General features: G+C 49.4%; 1 pseudogene; it reads right to left on the bottom strand.

Moving 5' to 3' along the window:
• Positions 1-1738: 1738 nt before the first annotated feature.
• LOC135319288 (G patch domain-containing protein 8-like) lies at positions 1739-5886 on the bottom strand (annotated as a pseudogene).
• Positions 5887-6429: the final 543 nt, after the last annotated feature.

The following is a 6429-nucleotide window of genomic DNA, read 5'->3' as shown; positions in this document are numbered from 1 at the left end:
CTGAAATTTTTTCAGAGCAAAATTTTCTTGATGAAGGAAACAGTATATTAAATTGCATTCTTACAAAAGCTTCTTATTTCAAAACAGACCAGTAATGCACAGTTTGCAGACCAGCTGCATTGAGTAGAACTTGTTTACGGAGCAGGTAGTTATATATAACACTGAAATATTTTATGATTTAGCAAATAAAAACTTTTATGTTTATACTGTTACCAAATAGGAAATCTTAATCCATATTTACAGCTTTTTTAGTAATTAAATTTTTATTTTAAAAAATCTCTTTAGTTTATTAGTTTGTCTGTGCCATTCCAGACAACTAGCTAACTGATTTTTTGTGAGATGTAGGTCTAGTGAAGTAATTAAGATTGCATCTTTTCGAAGACCTTTTCCTTTATGTAAGTAATATCATTTAATCCCATTCACCAGTCAGGGAAACTCATAGTTAACTGTTGACTACTTTGAATACCTAGATATCTGGAAATAGAATTTCTGTTTATACCCTTTTTAGTCTAGCTTGGTGGTGATTCTTTTTTCTTTCTCCCTTCCTTCCTTCCTACTTTCCTACCTTCCTTCCTTCCTTTTTTCTTTTTTCTTTTCTTTATTTTCTTTTCTTTTTTTCTTTCCTTTCCTTTCTCTCTCTCTTTCTTTCTCTCTTTCTTTCTCTTTCTTTCTTTCTTTCTTTCTTTCTTTCTTTCTTTCTTTCTTTCTTTCTTTCTTTCTTTCTTTCTTTCTTTCTTTCTTTCTTCTTTCTTTTCTGCATTTAGCAGAAAACAAATACTTTATTTTTTTGTTTTCAGTTTATAACCTTTGAAGTTTCTTAATCTAACTAGGGCAAACATATTTACATAAAGCCACCAGAACAAGGATCACTTAAAGAGCTGGATGTAAAAAATATGATTGCAGTATACTACAAATATGGAACCTTTTTTATATGAACTACAAAAAGCAGCATTTATGTTTATAGAGTTCAGTGCGATTGTTTACATTAAAAAATCCTATAAATTAAGAAGGCAACAACGTGACAGAAGAAAATACAACCGCTGGACACATGAGCTCCTCTCTGGGGAAGCACGTGGGTGACTCTGTCCTGCAGAGCTTCTATTCATGACACGATCTTCTTTTCTGGGATATGCAGGTGTCTCTTCTGGGGTGACGGACACGAGGACAACAGTGCCAAATGTGTGACTCTTTGTGTGGGAAGTGGATTGAATGACAGCCTGAGTGGCATCTAATTCCAGGTCAGACCCCCTTTCCACCTCACCCTGGATAAATAAGGTCACCAAGGTCAAAGACACTGAGAAGACAAGACAAGATAGACAACTCACCAGCCAGAAAGGAGAAAAATGTTTTAAAATTTATAGCTAGAAGTGCAGAGTATAAAAAGTAGATGGAGGAGGGGAATATTTCAACTTGTCAGTTGGGCGGTGTTGCTGCAGAGGGGCGGGTAGCACTTCCTGGTGCGCTGTAGCTTAAGAACACAGGCGAGGGAGGGGCAAACAGAAAGGGGAAAGGGAACAAAATCCCTTTTGGGGATAGCAGTAGATTTTAGAGCAAACCCTTTAGAGTAAACCCAAAGCAAACCTCAAATCTAAAACCACCCCTGCAAGTCATAATTCAATTCTTTGGCGGTCAGACAGCCCATCCCAGCTTTTACTTGCTGGTATTAATGGCTCAACACTCCCAAAGGAAGAGTTATGGGCCACCTTCCCTGGCCCTACCTGGACTTCTATCCCTCAGCTCATGTGCCCTGGCTGGGGTGGTGTTGCAGGTCCTGACCTGAGAAGATGGGGTGAAGCAGTGGGTGAAGGCGGGGGTGGTGGCAGCTGCTGCGGCAGGCCACGAGACAAGCAGGGCCGGTTAGAGGGCAGCATGTGGGACGGGGCGGAAGGCGAAAGGCCCAGGATGGACCGCTGAGGCGGGAATGATGTGGATGGGATGGCTAGTGAGAAAGGTGGCAGGGTGGCCAGGGATGATTGCGTGAGTAAGGTGGGACAAGGAAATGAGGATCAGGTGAGGCTGGGGAGTATGATGTACTGGGGCAAGTGCTGGGGTGAGGGTAGGGGTGGATGCCGATGGCGGCGGCAGCTGCTGCGGCGTGATGCTGTAAGACGCAGGCTGAGCGGCTGTGCCGGAGGTGGCAGAGGCTGTGGCTGGCTGCTGAGTGTGGACGGGCTGCCGGGCTGGAGCGGCTGGGCCGGGGCAGCAGAGGCTGGGCAGGCCTTTGCTCGCTGGGCCAGCAGCTGCTCTGGGTGTGTGCTGTGCAGCCTGCTGGAGCTTGCTGTGCTTCTCCAGCCCTTGAGGGGGCTGCTAGGGCAGCACCTCGGCCCATCAGCTGAGTCAGTCCTAGGCTTCCCCCTGACCCCGGAGGTGCATAACTGGGGAAGTGCGCCAGGTCTGACGCTGTAGGCAGCAAGCCGGGTTCCACAGGGCCTGGTTGGCTGCCACTCTCCGAGGACTCGAGGGTGTCCCCAGCACTGGCATCAGGGAGCAGTTATGGGTGATGGTTGGGTCCCCAGGATAGCAGTCAGAGTGCACTGGGGAGCCTAGCGGAGCCACAGGGTGATTAGCAGTGGCTTCTTCAGACTCTGGCTCTTCTGGGGGCAGGTCTGATAAGGGGCCGGCTGTTTCCTCTGAGGGGAGCTGATGTCCAGATGGGGCATCTCTGCTCCCTGGAGGCCCTTCTCCTGTCTCTGGCTGTTCTTGCTCTCCCCCCTTTCTCAGCCAGACTCTTCACATTTCTTGGTGCTAGGCTTTCGGGAAGCTGGGAGCTTTCCTATCGGTAGAAGAACAGACTTACTGCCAAGAGAAGGTGGGAGCTTGGGCCCAAACTTACCTTGTGGAGGGTCCTTGAGCTTGAGCCAGCTTTACTAGGGGTGGCCAGCATCTCCTCACTCACACTGGGTTTCCTCTCCACTTTCCTCGACTGAATCTTCTCCAGTAGTTTGGCAGTGACAGTTCTTGTCTTCAGGGCTGCAGTCACTTTCTGACCCTCTTCCTGCACCGATGTTGCTGTTCTGGGAAGGTGGGCCTACCCCTCTGCCATCTTCTTCTCCCCGGGGCCTTCTCCCCAACCCGATCGGAAACAGTGGGGCGACCGGGAGCGGTAGATTTTAAAGCGAATGAAGTCTCGACAACCAGACCGCCTCTCCTCGGGGCTCTCGTGACCCCATGATCCCTTCCTGGAGCCTGACCTCCGGGAGGGGCTCCAGGTGTGCGGCCGCGGCCCCTGCTGCAGCTCCGGCTCCGCCGCCGGCTGTGGGACCTCGGTCGCCCCCTCGTGCGACTCTGAGCCAGGCGCCGGGACTGGCCGCAGCTGGGGCTGTGGTCATCACCAGAAGATGAGTATTTGTGCGCTTTGGACCGGTGCTTGGAATTGGCGTAGTCTGAGTCATCCGAGTCATGGGAGCTTTTGGAGTGCCTTCGTGATCGGTCACTATAGCCACTGTAGCTGTCACCAGAGGAACTGCGCGGCCTACTGTGGCAGCTCTGGTCTGAAGACGCGTCTGAGCTACTTGAGTAAGAAGGCCGGGGAGGAGCGGCGTGAGGAGCGGCGTGAGGAGCGGCGCCAGCCAGGCCGTGAGCGGCTGCGGGAGTGCTCGCTGCCCGGCTCCTCCACCCCCTGCTCCCCCCTCCTCCCTCCTCCTCACTGTACTGGGGTGGGGACTTCAGGTGCAGCCGGCGTGACGAAGCACCATCACTATCCTCACCTCCTCTGCTGGGTCGACTCCGATGGCTGGAGCGGCTGCTCCGTTTGGTGCTAGCTCCTCGCCGGCAGGATGAAGCTGGAGGTTCATCTTTGTGTTTCCTCTCACCGTGATCTTGGGAGGTGCCACCGGCCCCACCGTCATCCTTCTTGCCGCTATTTCCTTCTTCAGCTGGAAGGGGTCTCTGCTGGGAACCGTCCTGAGCTCGCCGCGTCTTCGTGCTGGTGCAGGGCTACCACTCCCAGCGGTTCTGGTTTGGGCCCCGGCTCAGAAGCTGCTGGGGCTGATGACTTATTTTTCTTTTGTTTTCATTTCTTGCGCTTCTTAGACTTCTCCCCAGACTCTGCCTTAGAGCTTTTCTCTTCTGGGTCAGCTTTGTGTTTCCATTTGTGTTTGCTGGATTTTTTGTGTTGCTTTTTCGTTTTGTGTCTGTGGGACTTACCAGATCATTCTTTCTTGCTAGGAAGGCTTCTCCATGTGTCTTCTGTCTCTGACCCATGGCTGCCTCTGGATTCTTGCTTATTCAGGCTGCTACAGGCAGACCCTGAAGCAGGGGCATCCAATCCGCCTCCTGAAGAATGCTCTACATTATCCCCCTCTTCCTTGCTTTTATTTGGCTCACCAGGATCACAGCCTTGGAGACGGTCCTTTGAGGAGCCTCCTATGTCCTTTGGCTTTTCTGTCCCTTTAGCTCTGGCATCGTTGTTCTTTGAAAGCTTAAAGTCAAAGTACAAAGAGTTACAACTGTATGAAATGGAGGGTTCTGCCTTCGTGAAAATTAATAGTTCTGATGGCCAGTGGAGGGCAGTGCTTTCATCTTCGCTCAAAACTGGAAAGAAGGGACCAGTAGGATGTTTAGGCCCCTCCTGGCTTTCTTTCCCTGGTGGAGGGGCCTGAGGGGGTTCTTTAGAAGGGTTAGACTCTCTGAATCCTTCTGACTGACTTTCTAAGCTTTGTTCACTTGCATCCCCTCCTGAGGTCGTCTTTGTCTCAGCTTTGCTCCTACGCTCTGAGGGCTCAGCCACACTGGTTTCCGTCGGTCTTTTCTAATCCTTGGCTTGCTGCCAGCTTGACGCAGCCCTTAGGCTTGGGAGAACTACTTGTTTTGCTCTCTGGGGCATTCTTTGGGTGTGTACTATTATCACCTTCCCTTTGCTCACTGGCTGTCATGAAAGTAGGAAAGGAAGATTAGGTTTTACTTCGCACTGTGCTGGGGGGATGTAGTGGTAGTATTCTGGCTCTGCAGCCCCAGCTCCTTCTTCTTACTTCATTCTTTTCAATTTAGATAATGTTGAGACAAGGGACCCTCCATCCTGAGGGTGTTCATCCTCTTTTTTACCATCAAGATTACTGCTACCATCAGAGTCTCCCACCTTCTGAAGTCCTTAGTCAGAAGCCTTCTCATCAGCTTTTGTTCCATCTTCAGAGGTCCCTTCCTCTGCCTGGTCACTGAAAACTGATGCTATTGATTCAAGTTTGACAGGACCCTTCTTGGCAAAGGAAAATGACAGCCCCAGTTTTTGCAGTGGGGTCCCCAGATTATTCTTAATGCCAAAGCTGATGCCTTGAGAGGCTAGCCAGCGAGCCTGTGCCAGTCCAGTGGTATTAGTGATTTGTATTGCAGTGAAAGGGCCTCCTTTATCTGTGGAGAATTCAGATCCCAGGCCGCAAGTAGCGGGCCACTTCCAGGTGCACATTCAGCTTGTTTTCTTTGCTCTGCCAGCTCATGGAGCCACCGTAGGGCTTTCTCCTGTTTCCCCTCATCCCTGCGGGATTTTGAAGATACATTTCAAGCAAACTCTCTCTGCTTAAGATCTTTCCATCTCTGCTGTGTGCATGACCATAGGAGTTGATATGGTTGTCAAATTCCTGGTGTTTCTGATATCGCTTATCACGGAGTTCACAGTAAAAGCTGGCTCTGAGATCTTCCAATGCTTTGGCAATTGCCTTTTCTTTGTCAACATAATCCCTGTACTTATGTCTCAGTTCTTCTGTGTCTTCTTTTTCCAATTCTAGGACACGGCGCCGTACCGTAGTATCTTCAGCATAATCAAGCTCCATTTCCATGCAAACCCATGCCCATGACATCATACTTGACAACAATCAGAATGGGATCAGTTTTCCCCTGAAGAGATTTTCCCCAATGCCTGGCCCAGCTTCCACCCATGTGTCTGGAGTAAGTGATGTCCAATACTCTCCAGTTGTATAGGCTTGTCAAGTGATGCTTGTTCAATTTCCAAATGTCTTTCTTCATACTGATCAAAGTGATTACCCTGAAAATCTTGGTCCTTGTTGAAGTGGGAGAAGCAGTCTGCCCTCTTGCTGCCTTCACTCCTCTCAGGACGATGCTCTCCGGTTCACTCCTTCCCTCCCATGACACCTGCCCCCTCGCTCCCCTCTTGGTGATTCTTAAACTTTGTGATTTCTGAATTACATTTCATGGAGAAGGCTGAAATATGCTTGGTGCTTTTGAGGAACAGCCAGTATGACTGCCAAGGACTATGCCAAGGGAAGGTATTAGGAGATGAGATTAGTGAGGTAATAGTGTAATATCATATAGGGCGCTAAGCTATTGTAGCAACTTTGACTTTTGCTGTGAGTGATCTGGAAAGCCATTCAAGGATTTTGGACAGAGGATTGACATGATCTGACTTTGAGTTTCACTAGAATTCTCTGGCTGTCATGTTGAAAATAGAAGTTGGTAGGGGGTAAAGACAGAAGCAGG

Source organism: Camelus dromedarius, chromosome 25 (assembly GCF_036321535.1).
Source record: "Camelus dromedarius isolate mCamDro1 chromosome 25, mCamDro1.pat, whole genome shotgun sequence".
NCBI classification, from domain to species: Eukaryota; Metazoa; Chordata; class Mammalia; order Artiodactyla; family Camelidae; genus Camelus; species Camelus dromedarius.
This window is presented reverse-complemented; position numbering and strand designations above follow the sequence as displayed.